At 42.7% G+C, this 18,072-nt stretch overlaps 1 protein-coding gene across 3 annotated transcripts in view; it reads right to left on the reverse strand.

Annotated features, from left to right (window-relative positions):
• The window catches only part of ITGB6 (integrin subunit beta 6), a 138,083-nt gene extending 121,635 nt beyond the window's left edge, over positions 1–16,448 (reverse strand). Inside the window, exon 1 of one of the 3 annotated variants that reach the window (XM_065931623.1) lies at positions 16,271–16,448. The gene's annotated coding sequence lies outside the window, so the exon portion shown is untranslated. The remainder of the gene's footprint in view (positions 1–16,270) is intronic. The other 2 variants (XM_065931622.1, XM_065931621.1) reach the window with 2 other exon arrangements.
• Between the last annotated feature and the right edge of the window lie 1,624 nt (positions 16,449–18,072).

Here is an 18,072-nt window from a genome sequence, read left to right on the forward strand (position 1 = left end):
TTCATGTCCCTGTCACCTTCCTGTGTGTGAGGATGTTAAAAAATGGTACCAGTACCTGTGAGCTCTGTCCCAGCCACTTGTGAAGGCTTCTATATGGCTTACTCCTTTGCAGTGATTCCTTCAGAAGCCTGGGGGGCAAGGCCCCTCCTGGGAATGAGTTATAAGCACAGAGAACAGCCTTGTATATTTGGAGGGAGAAGGCGGCAGCATTTTGCCAAGGGCACACACATGCATCCAGGTAGCTTTTCTCTTCCTTTTACTCACAAGCCTGTCAGGCCAGGAATAGAAGACGGAAAGTGTCAGTCAGACAATATGAGCAAGGACTGTGTTAGCCAGAGACTCAGCAGGAAAGAGGAAAGGGTTTGGTGTCTGACCAGCCTCCAGGACCCCAGAAAGGGACCCTTTAACACTGAGTCAAGTCTTCCTCAAGCTGCGCTAGGCCTCCTCCTCCAGCCCAAACCACAAAAGTGGGCATTGCTCTGGAGTGTGGGATCAGAAGCAGGTGAGCACCCTGTTTCTCTCTCAAAATGAAAATGGTGAGAGTCTAGGCTGATCAAGTCAAGGCTGAGAGGAGGGTATCTGTGGGCCTATGTGCCCTCAGCACTGAGGCCACTGGAGGCCAGAGGAGTCTGAGTGGCCTGTCCACAGCCAGAGCCATGTCAGGAGTGTGACTCACCCACCACTTGCATCCCTGGGATGAACCCAGGAGAGAGAGTGGAGTGGGGACACCCGGTCTGCCCCTCACCCTTCTAGGCTTCACTCTGGACTGATGTGCCATCAAAATTAGCGGCATCTTTTTCAGCTACTGCTACTAAGGAAGTGCTAAATTTCTTGAGAGTCTTAGATGAATAACTATGCTGGGAAGATAGAAGAAGCACTTGCAAACAAGAGTCAGATGATTGTGGGAACCTAGAAAATTCTACCGCAGGTTGCCAGGCGGGTAGCCCTGCCAGCCTCAGGGAAAGCCAGGAGGATTAAGCTTGCTTTAGGGAGAGATCTGGGCTCACAGAGGCCTCCCTGTTAAATTGGGCAAGACCGCAAGGCAGCAGCTCCCCGAGATAAAGGAAACCGCAACAGCTTGAGGCTGGAGCTCCCGAGAGGAAGCCCAGATAGTCCCAGGGCCACGAGAAGGGTTGTGTCTTGCAGAACTCCAAGGATGACCTTCCAGTCCTCTTCATCGTGCTGTGTGCTTAGTCGATCAGATGTGTCTGACTCTTTGTGACCCCATGGTCTATAGCCCACCAGGTTCCTCTGTCCATGGGGATTCTCCAGGCAAGAACAGTAGAGTGGGTTGCCATGCTCTCCTCTAGGGGATCTTTCCAACCCAGGGATCGAACCCAGATCTACAGCATTGCAGGCAAATTCTTTACCGCCTGAGCCACCAGGGGCGCCCATAGCTTCATCGTAGAGATGTGTATTGATGAAGACCATTTTATGGCAGACAGCAGTCAACTGTCTTGAAGAAGGTGACATTTTTTCCTCATCTATAAACAATGCCATGCAGGCTTACCAGTACTGCCTGAACCCTAAACTGCTCACAGGGGCAGGGACACATAATCCAAGGTTTGCCTTCACTTCTTGCTACTACCCTCTAGGAAGAGGAAGGAAAATGTGCCATATTCTCTCTGCTGAGAAAGCCCTGGGGCTGGCAGGGTGTATATCTGGTCAGGGCAGGACCTGGCTTCGCAAAATGCTATTATACCTCTGATGACCTTCTCTTTGGACCTTCCGGCTGGTGCTCACACTGCCTTCTCCTGCATCTTCGCACTGAGACTTACAAACATCAGCATTTTCTTGTCACGTTCATTGAAACGGTGCCACTCTTGGAGAAACTGCAAAGAGCTAAGGCTCTCCCTGCTCTTCTTCCTGCCCCCACCACCCAACTGCTTCTCTGGGCCAAAGGTGTGATGACAGAGCTTGCAGCCAGCCCTTCTGGAAGTTTCTGGGCTGATGAGAAATCCTCAGGGCTCCTGGAGAGGAAGTGAGGTCATGGTGAGGTCATCTTACGACACCAGGAAAGGAAATTGTTGGCAATTGGTGTCTGTGAGAAGGAAAGTTTTTCCAGCCTCAAGATGGCCTGTGGCAAGAAAATCCACCCTGAACATCTCTCCACTTCCCAAGCTTGGTGTCTTTTCTTCTCTTCCTTTCTGGCCCTGGATGCCTGGGAAAAAGTGTTTCGTTCCTTCTTGGCTCTTTGCCGGCCCAGGCTGGCCCTGCCCCAGGCCATGGCGGCTGTAGGTGACTCACCGTCTGAGTCTAGTTCCTGAAGATTCTAGACTGGCTGTGTTTCCTTAGGAAACCTCCAGTATGACCCTGGACTTGCCTTAAAGGAAGCCATTCTTTGAGATTTAGGGCCAGGACTGAGCACAACACCTGGCGTGTGGCAGGCACTCAAAAACGATTTGTTGAGTGACCCAAATTAAAAAGCAGATAAATAAATAAGTAGAGAGAAGAATCAGTAGATAGATAAATGGTGTGTTTTACATACATTTTTGTATATTATATCAGTCAGGGTTCTCTGGAGATTTTCAACAGATTTCAAGATTTTCAATCTTCTCAACAGAAGATTTTATTTATTTATATAAAGGTATTCATTTTAAGAAATGGACTCACACAGTTTTGTTGTTCAGTCGCTCAATTGTGTCCAACTCTTTGTGACCTCATGGACTGCAGCACACCAGGCTTCTTGTCCTTTATTAGCTACTGGAGTTTGCTCAAATTCATGTCCATTGAGTTGGTGATGTCATTCAGCTACCTCATCCTTTCTTGCCCTCTTCTCCTCCTGCCCTCGGTCCTTTCTGGCATCAGGGTCTTTTCCAGAGGGTCAGCTCTCCCCATCAAGTGGTCAATGTATTGGAGCTTCAGCTTCAGCATCATCCTTCCAATGAATATTCAGGGTTGATTTCTTTTAAGATTGGTTTGATCTCCTTGCAGTCCAAGGGACTCTCAAGAGTCTTCTCCAGCACCACACAGTTGTGGCGGCTGGCAAATCCAAATGCGTAGGGCAGGCTGGCAGCCTGGAAACTCAGGCAGACCTGGATGCTTGAGTCAGTTTTTCTTCTCCAGAAAACCTCAGTTTTACTCTTAAGGCTGGCTGGTCAGGCCTACCCACATTATTGGAAGTAATTTCTTTTATTTAAAATCAAATGGCTGTTTTCCAAATACATGGGGTTTTTAAAGTATCTTTGATATTAATTTCTCATTTTGAAATTAATTTCTCATTTAAATGCTTTCTTCTCTGCAATAAGTCATTATCTTTCCTCAGTCTTCTAACTTTATTGAGACTTTCAATGGCTAAGTCAAAGATCTCAGTAAATGTCACATTGCACTTGAAAATATGTGGGTTATTTTCAAATATCTTTTGATGTTGATTTCTAACATAATTCCACAGTGGTAAGAGAACAGACTCTGTATAATTTCAATTTCTTTAGGTCATGACATTTTTGTACCTTGTTTTATGTCCCTGGATATGTTCCAGTGTCTTCTAGTTTATAGTTTATGGGAACTTGAATAGAATTTGTGTCCTACTGTTGTGTGAAAATTGTATATATCTTAATTATATTGAATTGGTTCACAGTGCTTTTCAGGTCTACTATATCCTTCTACTTCTCTGTATATTCATTCCATTAATTTTTGAGAGCTTGATATTGAAACACCAACTAAAAATCTTGATTTATCTACTTTAAAATGTTTGTAATATATAGCAGAACTATATGTAACTTTTTTCTGTATTTTCTAAGTCTCCTGTAAATGTGTTATCATGTGTGTGTTAGTAGCTCAGTCATGTCCAACTCTTTGCAATCCCAAAGACTGTAGCCCACCATGCATACTTTCATAATTTAAAAAATAAAAGAGAATAAAAAAGTCAACTGGTTGTAAAGGATAATCCCGCCTACCATATCTTCATAGAAATACTCCGATTAGTGTCTAATTAAACCACTGGGTACTGTAGTGTAGCAAGTTGATATACAATACTGACCTATGTCAAGTTATGTACATTGAAATAAACAACAACCACCACCACCACCGAAAAACCTGCCAACAAACAAACAAATATTGTATAATAAAAGCCCAGTAAAACACGGTTGGCCTGAAACCTGTATCCCATGTCCAGCTAGGAGGTGGCAGCACCAAGATGCTTGAAACACATTTATTGCCCTAAGGAGGTAACTCTCTAGTGGGGGAGCCAGTCAAATAGCCAAATAATTACAAAGGAGTATAATAAATGCAGTAATCAAGATATGGACAAAACTTGCTACTGCTATTTAAAGTTGGGTAACCTCTAAGTGTTCAGAATAACCTTGGTAACCCAAGAGAGGGTCTGATGTCAGCCAGGCTAATATTACAACCTTAACTGTTCTGCAGAGAGAGTTTCAAATACCTTAAATAAATGGACTGTGAAACAGCCAAAGGATCTTAATGCCAGTAAATGTCAAACCACCCAAGGCAAACTGGGTATTTGGGGAAAGGCCTGCCAGGCAGCCACTCTCATCTTGCCACTCATGGCGCTTCCTGAATGCCAATCAGACACTCAAGGCTCTGTGCAGTTTGAGATCTGAAGTCCTCTGGATAAACCTCCCCCAAGAAACTGATGCCTGAAAGGGCAGATTAAAGATGAGGCTCTGCCTTCTGCTACTGAGGGAACAGGATGCCCTGGGCTAACTTTAGCTGCATTTCTATTTCTGGAAGAGCAGTACTGGGTCCTGTTTCCCCTCCCCCAGGGCATGGCAACCCACTCCAGTATTCTTGCCTGGAGAATCCCATGGACAGAGGAGCCTGGAGGGCTACAGTCCATAGGGTTGCCAAGAGTCAGACACGACTGAAGCGGCTTAGCATTCATGCACACAGTTCTACATAGGTTGAATCTCTTATGAAGGATGTATATTACTCTTGTAAATAAAAAATTAAGAACAATTCAAGTTGTTTTTTAAAAGAGAATTGATTACTCAACTCTGTAACAACAATAGTAACAACAGCAACAACCCAAGTGCACCAACTGACCATGATGCAAATTGCTCTCAACCCACCCCTCCAACATGTGCTTTGTAGCAACAGATTGTAGGTAACTTTGATCTTATGTTTCTGGATGTGGATTTAAAAGTACTACCTCTCCAGGGTAATCCATTTAGAACAGTGTCAGCCTCCTGTGGTCCCTGTGTCAGGAAGTCACATGACCCCATCTAAACCTGAGGGGTGGAGGATGGTAGTGGCCAACGGAGAGTTTATTTACCCACCCAGATTGAGGTTAGGACTGACATGCCGTTTAATTATCATGCAGAGCTGCAGCTGGAGGCGGCTGGAGTGAGTTGGCATCTGCTTTTGCAGAGCACAATTTCTGCAAATAATTAACCACCAGAACTCTTGATTCTCTCTAATTAATGAAGAGGAAGCCTAGAATCTTCAAAGTCCACGAATGTCATGCTGCCATTGTGTCAGGATTGATCTCCTTTGTTCTAAACCGAAGAGCATGCCTCTCCTGCCTCTCCTAATTCTTTATAAATTGAATTTTTCTATTACTAGTTGTGACAGCTAAGTAACATGACTTCAGAAATTCACCCGCAGTTCATGCCGGTATTAGAAGCCTGAATAATAATAATTTTTTAAAAAGAACTATAATGGAACAAGCTTTCTGTCTCTGACCCAGAATTAATCATCGTGAGGAGACACCTCCTGAAAACAGGGTCGTTAATTAGCTCTAATGGATCTCGCTAGGTGGAGTTGGAATTATTGAGAAGTTGGCAAACAGAGGGGGAAGAGAAGATTCCTCCCTTTCTTTGTCCATCTCCACGTGATGCTGGGATGGAAGAGGCTGAGACTAAGCTTCCTGGTGGGTGGGGACTCGTGTTGGAGGATGTGGGAAAGTTCAGTTCAGTGGGGGATGCATGTGTGTCAGCATGGAAATCCACCAACTTGGAACATCTTTGAGGAAAACAAGTAAAAGTGTACAAGGCCCTATCCCTGGGGCCTTAACTGAGCATTTAACAAAGACACCACACAGCATTCAGAGTGGGATCCTATAAAAACCCGAGGCAGGTGGTGGTACACCCCTGCTCCAAAGGCACCAGTGGTTCCATTTCTCTAAAGGAAAGCGAAGCTTGTATGTGAGCCTATAGACTTCCACTTGGGCTTCCCTGGTAGCTCCGATGGTAAACAGTCCATCTGCCAATGCAGGAGACCCAAGTTTGATCCCTGGGGTGGGAAAATCCCTTGGAGAAGGAAATACTTCTCCAAGGCAACCCACTCCAGTATTCTTGCCTGGGAAATCCCATGAACAGAGGAGCCGAGCAGGCTAGTCCATGAGGTCACAAAGAGTTGGACACGAGAGACTAACACACTTCGAGTTCCACTCATCTGTCCATTGTTTCCTCTGTGACCTCATTTCCTCTATTTTATTTCACACTCACTTCATTCCAGACATAGCAGCTTCTTTAATGTTCCACCAACATTCTAGCTCCTACATCAGGATCTTTGCACTGGCTGCTCTGTGTATAGCCCTGCTTTCCAGATAATCCACTTGGCTACATTCTTCTTTTCCTTTAGGTCTCTGTTAAAAGTTTACCCTCTTATTAATGTTAACATTGACTGCCATTTAGGTTGTTTCCATGTCTTGACTATTGTAAATAGTGCTGGTATGAACATTGGGGCGCATGTGTCTTTTCAAATTAGAATTTCACCTTCACTTTAACATACTATATAATTTCCTTATTTATTGTGTTGTTACATGTTTGCCTCCTCTCCAGCATTTATTATTTGTAGACTTTTTGCTGACAGTCATTCTGATCAATGTGAGATAATACCTTATTGTAGTTTTGATTTGCATTTCTCTAATCATTGGCAATGTTGAGAATCTTTTCACCTGCCTATTGACCACCTGTATGTCTACAGATAATAAACGCTAGAGAGGGTGAAGAGAAAAAAGAACCTTCCTACACTGTTGGTGGGAATGTAAGTTGGTGTAACCAATATGGGAAACAATATGGCAGTTCCTTAAGAAAGTGAAAATAGAGCTACCATTTCATCCAGCAATCCCACTCCTGGGCACATATCCAGAAAAAATAAAAATTCTAATTCGAAAAGACACATGTGCCCCAATATTCATACCAGCAATATTTACAATAGCTAAGACATGGAAACAACCTACATGTCCATCAAAAGATGAATGGATAGAGAAGATATGGTATAAACATACAATGGAATATTTGTTGTTATTTAATCATTAAGTCATGTCCAACTCTTCGGGACCCCATGACCACCAGACTCCACTGTCCATGAAATTTCCCAGGCAAGAATAGTGGAGTGGCTTGCCATTTCCTTCTCCAGGGGATCTTCCTGACGCAGGGATTGAACCCACATCTCCTGTGTCTCCTGCACTGGCAGGCAGATTCTTTACTACTGAGCCACCTGGGAAGCGCCCACAATGGAATATTACCCAGCCATAAAAAGAATAAAATAATGCCATTTCCAGCAATGTGGATGGACCTAGAGATTATCAAACTAAATGAAGTTAGACCGAGAAAGACATCTATCCTATGATATCAGTTATACGTGGAATCTAAAAAAATAATACAAATGAACTTATTTACAAAACAGAAACAGATTCACAGACTTAGAAAACAAACTTATGATTACCAAAAGGGAAAGGTAGAGGGTGAAGGATTAATTTGGGATAAGCTCCAACACTTTGGACATCTGATACAAAGAGCTGACTCATTAGAAAAGACTCTGATGCTGGGAAAGGAGAAGGGGATGACAGAGGATGAAATGGTTGGATGGCATCACTGACTCAATAGACGTGAGTTTGAGCAAGTTCTAGAAGATGATGAAGGACAGGGAAGCCTGGCATGCTGCAGTTCATGGGGTTGCAAAGAGTTGGACACAACTGAGTGACTGAACAACAACAATGGGATTGATAGATAGACATTATTGTATATAAAGTAGATAAACAATAAGAATTTATAGCACAAGGAACTATATTCAATATCTTGTAATATTTTGTATATTTTGTAATAACTTTAATGGAAAAGAATCTGAAAAGGAACATATGTATATATACATACACATATATGGGCTTCCCAGTGGCTCAGTGGTAAAGAATACTCCTGCCAATGCAGAAGACACAAGTTTGATGGGTTGGGAAGATCCTCTGTAGAAGGAAATGGCAACCCACTCCAGTATTCTTGCCTGGGAAATTCCATGGACAGAGGAGCCTGGCAGGCTATAGTCCATGGGGTTGCAAAGACTCAGACATGACTTAGCAACTAAACAACAACAATGTACATATGAATATATGTGTGTGTGTCTGTGTATACATAAATATATATATGTACATATCACTTTGCTATATACCTGAGACTAATACAATATTGTAAACAATTATAATTTTTTAAAAAAGTGCTTCCTCTACCTCTCGCTAGAATATAAGCTCCACAAGAACAGGGATTCTTATCTGTTTGTTCTCTGGTATATTCCTAGCACCTGGAAGTGTGTGGAGTTCAGTAAATATTTGCAGAGTGAATGAACCCATCATCCCACTTTGGAGCATTTGCTGGTATGTGTGAAGGCTGCATGTGCTCGTTCAAAGTGATTGCTCAAGCAGCTTATAAAGACCAGGGTATGAGAAGTTCCTTTTTCCTTCTTCAGTGTCTGGATGAAGTGCTATTGTTTGCTTCCTTTGGCTGCCAAATGTTAATAATTAAAACAGTGGGCTCAGAGTTAAGTATTACTTGAGGTGTTCTTACTTTCTCAGTGGTTTCTATAAGAAGCTAGAGAGGGTCTGGCCAAGAATGATGCATTTATGGGAGGGGGCTGTGTTTTGTCTCCATGGGATCTCAGTTTTCCTTCTATCTCCACAGAGAGTGGGGGTCTTTAGAGAAACAGTGCGGCAGGGGAGAGATGTGCAGTAGGGGAGAGATGTGTTTTGTGTAGTTCGGTAGTGACCCGGCTGAGGCGGAGCTCTCGTAGGCACCCAAGGAAAAGGCAAATCTGCTGAGGATCCAGGGCCCTGGCCAGAACAGGAGGTTTAGGCAGAGAGTTGCAATGGAGTCCAAATCTATGGGTTGTAGCTCTTTGTATGGAGTATTTCCAAGTCCCCTCCTCAATTATGCTCCCCAACCATGGGGCCATCATAGATATTCCTGCATTAAATTCTTTCCAGTAAGGAATGTCTACTGAGGCCTGCGTGTGTCTGTGACTTATCAGGGTTGTAGTCTACATGGATGAGGGTCCCCGGAATTGGGTAAATATGATCTTTTATGCTCTACTTAATTTGTGTCTCATATCAACCCTTTCTTAGCTCAGAGGGACTGACTTCAGAGGGAAACATGTCTTCATTCAGTTAACAAAGCAGCTGCTGCCTGGCTGAGTTCTGGGTCGTGAAACATAGACTCCAGTCTTGATTCTGCAGCTGCTAGTTGAGTGATTTGAGCAATTCATTTCCCTGCACTACAGTTTCTAACTCCACTTTCTTAATACTTAAAAAAAAAAAAATTTAGGCTTGCTGGTGGCTCAGTGGAAAAGAATCCACCTGTCAATGCAGGACATGTGGGTTCAATTCTTAGTCCAGGAAGATCCCACATGTGGAACAACTAAGCCCGTGTACCACAACTACTGTGCCTGTGCTCTAGAACCTGGGAGCTGCAACTACTGAAGCCCGAGTGTCCTAGAGCCCACGTGCCACAGCAAGAGAAGCCGCTGCCTTGAGAAGCCCATGCACTGCAACTAGAGAGTGGCCCTCACTCGCTGCAACTACAGAAAAGCCCACGCAGCAATGAAGACCCAGCCCAGCCAAATACAATAAATAAAATTATTTGTAAAAAATGCTTTCTCATTTATTCCTTGAATAACTTTGTCTCTTAATTTTAGATATAAAGAAGTAAAGGCCCAGAGAGGTCAAGGTACTTGCCTAAGATCACACTGTTATTGATAAGTAAGACCAAAAAAATTAAAAATCAAATTACCATACAATGCAGCAATCCCAATTCTGGACATTTATCTAAAGGAAAAGAAAACTGCACTTAAAAAAGATATTTGCACATGAGCATTATCCACAAAAGCTAGTATGTGGAAACCACCCAAGTGTCTATCAATAGGTAAGCAGACAAAGAACATGTGTTCCATGTAAACACTATAATATTATTCAGCCATGAGAAAGGAAGAACCACTCCCACTGGCCACACCATGGATGGACCTTGAGGGTGTTACGCTAAGTGAAATAAGCCAGACAGAAAGACAAGTTCTGCAAGGTATCTTTTATCTATGGAATCATAAAAAAAAAAACAAAACAATCAACTCACAGAAACAGAGAGTAGAAATGTGTCTGCCAGGGGCCTTTGGGTGGAGGAGGAGGAAAATAGATAAGAGTCTGGAGAGAGAGGGCCAGGACCTGAAATCTCTCTACAAATTCAGTTTCTGTTCATACTGCCCTTCAGATCACAAAAACACCCACCCTGTTGTCCTCTTGGAGCTGTGAATAAAGCTGTTCTTATCACTAAAAAGGGACTTTACCAATGCAAAATGGATTATTATTAAAGTGGCCTCCCAAATTTAGAGGATGGCTCAGAGGTCAGAACTGAGAACCTGATCTAAGTCACATGGGGGTAAAAGCATGAATTGTTGTGTTTTATTAGATATTCTAAATTCAGATTCCAAGACCGACATTTAGAACATCCCTTCAAAGCCAAGTTTGGCATAGTGCTCTGATTCTAAATAGCAAAACTGACCTTCCCTCTTAGAGTCGTATTCTAAATTATTCTGAAGATTCCACTCCCTAGATTGCTTACAACAACCAACCTGAAGCAGCCTCCAGGACACTGGCTGATTTACAACTGCAATCTTGCTAAAAGGAATGGGAAAAAGCCAAGATGAGTTTCTGTTAGACAGAATTACTGGTATGAAATACTAACATCGCTACAACGTGGCATAGAACTGACTGGCTGACTGCATGGCTGCCCTCCTTCTCTTATTTCACTGAAATAGGTCATTTGTTATAAAATGGAAGGAGCCTTGTTCCGCATCCCCCCCACCCCCAAAGGATGACGGGAGAAGACCGCTTACAGCGCTCCTCAGTGTGTGCCTGCATGTGGCTCCCCAAAGCCAACATGGGCCAGCGAGCCTATTCTTATTAAGTGCCCATGTCAGTGGCTTGTCTTTGACGAGCCTGCTATATGCAGAGTCCTGCTGTTTCCTGCATTTAGTGAAGGAATAAAGACTGGGCAGGCTGCAGGCAGTAAGCTCCAGCTGTCCCCTGCTTAAAATACAACGATGAGATAGGAATTGGCCACTGGGGTTTAACAAAATATTCTCTAAATGAGGAAGAGGGGACCTTTCCCTCACGTTTATTTTTCGCGCAGAAACTTGACCCTGTCAATTAGTCAATCAAATATTTGCTGGCAGCACTCACCAGTCCCCATCTTTTACAAAGGGAAGGGTGCAACAAGAAGTAAAACCTTACAAGCTAAAGACAGCTTGGAAGAGTGGAAAATTCAAATGAGAACAGATCCAGGTGGGCAACATGAGTGAATGAAGCTGAATAGTAATAGCATCTTAAGATACTTAAAAATACAGTCCCACTCCTGGGCATACACACTGAGGAAACCAGATCTGAAAGAGACACACGCACCACAAAGTTCATCGCAGCACTGTTTATAATAGCCAGGACATGGAAGCAACCTAGATGCCCATCAGCAGACGAATGGATAAGGAAGCTATGGTACATATACACAATGGAATATTACTCAGCCATTAAAAAGAATTCATTTGAATCAGTTCTAATGAGATGGATGAAACTGGAGCCCATTATACAGAGTGAAGTAAGCCAGAAAGATAAAGACCAATACAGTATACTAACACATATATATGGAATTTTAAAAAGATGGTAACGATAAGTCTATATGCAAAACAGAAAAAGAGATACAGATGTACAGAACAGACTTTTAGACTCTGTGGGAGAAGGCAAGGGTGGGATGTTCAGAGAGAACAGCATTGAAACAAGTATACTGTCAAGGGTGAAACAGATCACCAGCCCAGGTTGGATGCATGAGACAAGTGCTCAGGGCTGGTGCACTGGGAAGACCCAGAGGGATCAGGTGGAGAGGGAGGCGGGAGGGGGGATCGGGATGGGGAACACACGTAAATCCATGGCTGATTCGTGTCAATGTATGGCAAAAACCACTACAATATTGTAAAGTTATTAGCCTCCAACTAATAAAAATAAATGAATAATAATAATAATAATAAAGAAACAAAATATATATATATATAACTGTTTTCCTTGTGTATGTAATACATAAACATATTCTCTCCTCGACAAAGTCAGAGCCTTGTTGGTCTACCACTGTGTTCAGTTGGAGCTTGTGGGTTATCACAAGGGAGCAGCTGCTTACTAAGGGCCTTGTTATCTTATTGCTAAGTGAAAATGGGAGCCCAGGATATATCTTTAAATTCTTCTAAAGTGCTGTTCTTCCCCATACCTATCATGGAGTATGTTGCCATTTCTCTCCCGTGGATTTCTTCAGACTTGTCTTGTCCTTCCATTTCCCTCAAGCAGATTGGAGACTCCCCAGTGAACACTGAGCATTTTCCCTGTCTGCTCACAGGGATAGTCTGAGTTCTTTGCACTAGAGAAACTGTGAGATAATATTAATAAATGTTTGTTGTTTTAAACTCCTCACTTTGGTATGATTTGCTGTGTGGCAAGAGATAATCAATACATCTTGATTCTGTGATTGGATATCATTCTTAACCATCTTCACTTTGTTCACATAAGGAGTAAGTATGTGCTTTCTATGTATATCAAAACCTCCAATTGACACAAAATATGACAGAGGCCTTGGTGGTACTTCTAGAAGCCTCCTTACGATCAGCATTGGTTCTGCATACAGCATCCTTAGATATGGTCCTTTAACCAATTCATAATCCACTTCACTGTAAGAGAAAGGCAAGGCAAGAAGACTTGAATGAAGCCATGATGAATTATAAGGACTCACACAAACCCAGAGGGATGCCAGGTAGGAGCATACTCAGTGCAGATAGACAGAATCCTTTATAAAGTTTGGATTCAAGGGACAATGGAGAGATGGTTGAACAGCAGGCTTTGTGGAGGGAATGATTATGTTTGTCTTGTTCACTGTCTCCACCCCTGGTCTGGCAAATAACATCTGGGAACACAAAAATCAATAATATAAGTTTCCTACATTAAAAGACTTGTAGTCTAACTGGAGAGTCCAAGGTGTGTGTGTATGTGTGTGTGTGTGTGTAGAGATACAAGAAGAAAGAGTAAACAGTGGCCTGCAGAGAATCAAGGGACTAACTACATATGTTTGTGTGTGTGAGCTGTGTAAGGAGTTTTGGAAGCATGTCAGGGGAAGCTCCATCCAAAAGGTGAAGGTCAAACTGAATCCTAATGGGAGAAAACTAGAAATTCACTAGGTAGATAAGATCACTAGGCAGCTCTGGAGACATGAAAAAGCACGGTGGGCTTAGGGGAGAGTAAGTAATTAATTTGGTCGAAGCATAGATTATATCTATGTGATGAAAGCAGAGATGGAAAGATGGCATAAAGGAAATGATAAGGGATGAGCTGGAAAAGCAGGCAAGACTCTCTGGATCTTGAAGGATGCTGGTGTAGTGAGGTCAAAATTTATCTCATCGGTGATGGAGAAACATGGAAGGATTTTAAACAGAAGAGTTATACATTCTGACTTATAGTTTTGAAAGATAACTTATGGTAGAATATTGGTGATTGGAGGCAGGAAGATTGACTGGGAGGCTACTGCAGAAGTCTAAGCAAACGTGGGTGAACTGTAATGACAGGAAACACGGAACGGGAGAGGATCAACAACAGATCTTTGGGAATCTGAATGGACTAGGCCTGCAAGGGATGGGGGCTGGTGGATGGCTATAGAAATGAAACAGGCTAAATTCGTCTGCAGTTTCTCGTTCAGGCACTTGGTTGAAATAATTTTATATGTAGTAGAGCTATATATGTTTCCCCGATGGCTCAGCGGTTAAGAATCTGTCTGCAGTGCAAGAGACATGGGAGATGTTTGATCCCTGGGTCAGGAAGATTCCCCTGGAGGAGGAAATGGCAACCTGTTCCAGTATCCTCACCTGGTGAATAAATTCCGTGGACAGAGCAGTCTGGTGGGCTACAGTCCATGGGGTCACAAAGAGACACAACTGCGTGAGCACAGCACAACAGCAGAGCCGTATGTGTGATGAGCCTTGTGCTGTTTAAGCAGAAGATCAGTGTTAATGTTAAGTTTAGATGCATCTATCAAGCTGTTATACTGGTCTCAAAAGAGATTGTGAAGAAGAGAAGAGATCAGATTATGGTTGAGAATATGGTTGAGTATGGAACTGGATGCTGGTGGCATGAAGGACAGTCCAGGGTCTTCTCGTGGGAAGGCCAACTTAAAATAGCTCCCTGGGCTGTTCTGCCTGAACTGGCAGGCCACATGCCCTGGCGAGGTGTGGGTGCTGTCCCTGTGAACAGGGTGGATCCCCAGATGACCTTGGCCTATAGTTAGCTCACACAATCAGCTGTGGCTGCCTTCCAAAGTAGCAGCGACAGCAGCTGACAGGTTTGGAAATATATTTTCTTCTCTGTCAAGAAAAAGTGCTCATAAGGAACACATTTCCCAAATGGCTACTCTTTCTGGTTTGACCTAAGGGCTTCTATGGCGGAAAATATGCCCATGGTTTCTGTAAAGCCATTTAAAAAGTTAATCACTTTTCTCTTGAGTCAAAAATACCTTGAAATTCTTGAGTAACTTAGGAGAATTCAGTGTAAGTTCTACCCATGGAAAATAGGTCGAAGAAATGCTTGCTGGCATGCTTTAGTTCTTACTGAACACCTCCCTGCTCTGCATATGACAATAAGCGTCAATTAGAATATAAGAATTCTAAGGGAAGGAATCTAAACTTAACAGAGTAGAAGTCAGTGTCCTCTTTTGGGATCTGAAGTTGGAATACAAGAATTTAGCTTTGAGACTCTTGGCTGAAAAAGTTTTGGCAATCACTTAAAGTTCATGTCAAAACATCTGGTGGTAAGTTTGCTTTAGTGTATGGTAACTGGGGATAATATTTCAAGAGTGCAATGATGTTTTTGTTTGTAAATTGAGCTTTAGTTTCTGTACTTCATCCAGGAAACACTAGAGGGTGTACATCAGATAGAGGAAAACGGCTGCCCTGGGAAGGAACAGGAATGAAGAGGAGAGATGGCTTGGGAAGGAAGGTATTTCTGAGGCATAGAATTTTACTTCGGTAGACACTTATCTTTATACTATCAAAAAAGCAACTTGATGTTTGAAACCCAGACTTGAGAACTTTAATGATGATCGGCTGAGCCTGTTCAGAATCCGAAACTGTAAGGAACCACCATTACTCTCTGACCAGAATGTATATTCTGTTCATTTTTGACATCTTGAAAGCCAATATGATACAGCTCTATCTGTGAGTCTTTAATTTTAGAGGACACACTATTTGGATTTTCACAGATACTGGATTTTTTTTTACAGCACTGATACTCATATCCCCAAGTACTTGAAGTGAATAGTAACGATACAAAAGTGAATAGTAATGACACCAGGCATTTTCAGGCACTTGTGGGAATAAAATGTGCTCTTTGAAGATATGCTAGATTGGAGGCTTTCCCCCCTTCATTCCATCCACAGTTTTCATGAATTAGCTCTACACGTAAACATCATTTTACAATGCTGAAACACTGAAGTTAACTGGCCGTCACAATGTGGTGCACGTATCAATAAGAACTGCTATTTCTCTTGCTTAAATTTCCAGTTCCATAGTTCCCTTGTACCTCTTGCAGATGCCAGAAGAGCTAGTGAGGGCTAGAGTCAAATCACCTATTTTAAAAACAATGCTAACAACTAATTACTCTAATCAGAAACAAATATCTTAAGCTTCTGAAGAGACAAATCAACTGAATGTTAAAATATTTTAATGAATGATGAACTGATAAATCTATGAAATATCAACCTTAACCCATAGCAGATTCCTGAAGCACAACTGTTAAAAAGCGTGTGTGAATTCCAATATAAGAAACACCACAATAAAGCATGCTAAGTTAAGAAGGACCTGCCCTCTAACAGACCATGGGGTCAGCCTTACCTGGACATTAATATCAAGAGAATATAAATAACATTATGAACTTTCTAAGGCAGCGTATGCTCGAAACGATCAAGTACACTGACAAGGACAATTTAGCTCCGGAATCTGGGATTTGCTTTTGTTAGTCATGCATTATCCTACTTACCTTTGAGGACAGACCTTTAAATTTCAGAAAGTGTTGAGATGCATTACTGTACCCGTTATCAAAAGTCTTTGGCAGAAATATCATTTATCCTTGTGGTAATGAACAGATTATAACATTCTGGTGTCACCATTCCTGAAAAAGCACATTGATTTGAATGCTTCTTCCACAAACATAGTGACTAGTTCATGAAGGCACGTGGGTGTAGAACACTATGGAGAGATATTGCTGGTGAATGACAGAACGTCTGGTTGATTTACAGGAAACCCCAAGTGCGCGTATGAATAGGTTAGGTTTAGATTGACGAGCAAATGTGTAACCAGACTTCTGGCTGACAAATGGTAGAACTATGCCAGCACATTAGCCTCTCTGGAGAGAGACCAAAAGTAAGGCAGGAGGATCAAGTTCATTCCATAAAGGATGATCTTTATTCAAACCTCATGGATGGCAGGGTGGCTGGGATATTAAGCACATATAGATTTTAATGCCCCAAAATAGAACTGGGCAAATTTAGAGTTGAACTGGCACCCAAGCTGAAGACCAAACTCCTATCAAATTTTCCTGTATTGAGTCACAGATACAGAGAACAGACTTATGGATGCCAAGGGGGTAGGCAGATGGAGGAGGAAAGGATTGGAAGTTTGGGGTTGGCAGATGAAATCCACTATATATAGAAGAGATAAACAATAAGGTTCTACTATATAGCACAGGGAACTATATTCAATATCCTGTAATAAACCATAATGGAAAATGAAAAAGAATATATAAATCACTTTTCTGTACACCAGAATGTAACACAACATTGTAAATCCACTATGCTTCAATAAAAAATAAACTAATAAAATTTTTTCTATATTGTGTATATTTATATTTACACTCCTTCAGAAAGATTGTGGTATTTTTCAAGATGAGTCATATTTTATTGGCAGGCTTAGTTGAAAGTTGCTAGCCTCTAGAAATGGCTGGTTTGGGTAAACTAGAAAATGAAAATGAAAACTGATGAACTGGTATCACAAATAGTGCCAAGCACTAAATGGTTTAGATTGGATTTGATTTATTCTGATTGGGCACAAAAGAGTTCAGACATAGCCATACAGCTCTTGTGAAGAAGGATGAAGCATCTGGACCACATTCTTCCTCTGTAGCTGAGCTGACTATTCAGGGCTTTGGGTCTACCTTCTAGAACAGCCCAGAGGTTAAAGCGTCTGCCTCCAACGCGGGAGACCCAGGTTTGATCCCTGGGTTCGATCCCTGGGTTGGGAAGATCCCCTGGAGAAGGCAATGGCACCCCACTCCAGTACTCTTGGCCTGGAAAGTCCCATGGACGGAGGAGCCTGGTAGGCTGCAGTCCATGGGGTCCCGAAGAGTTGGACACAACTGAGCGACTTCACTTTTCACTTTTCACTTTCATGCACTGGAGAAGGAAATGGCAACCCACTCCAGTGTTCTTGCCTGGAGAATCCCAGGGACGGCGGAGCCTGGTGGGCTGCCATCTATGGGGTCGCACAGGGTCGGACATGACTGATGCGACTTAGCTGCAGCAGCAGCAGCCAGTATCCTTGCCTGGAGAATCTCATGGACGGAGGAGCCTGGTGGGCTACCGTCCACAGGGTCGCAAAGAGTCGGACACGACTGAGTGACTTCACTTTTCACTTTCGAGAACAGCAGTAGGATTGTAGGGACAGATCCTATTCATTGAGTCCCTGTGGCTTGTCCAGCACTTGAGGTCATTATATCATTTAATTCTTCCCACCCCACTGTGGGGCCGGGTTTATGATCTGGCTTTATAGATGAGCCTGACATTC

Source organism: Muntiacus reevesi, chromosome 3 (genome assembly GCF_963930625.1).
Source record: "Muntiacus reevesi chromosome 3, mMunRee1.1, whole genome shotgun sequence".
NCBI lineage: Eukaryota > Metazoa > Chordata > Mammalia > Artiodactyla > Cervidae > Muntiacus > Muntiacus reevesi.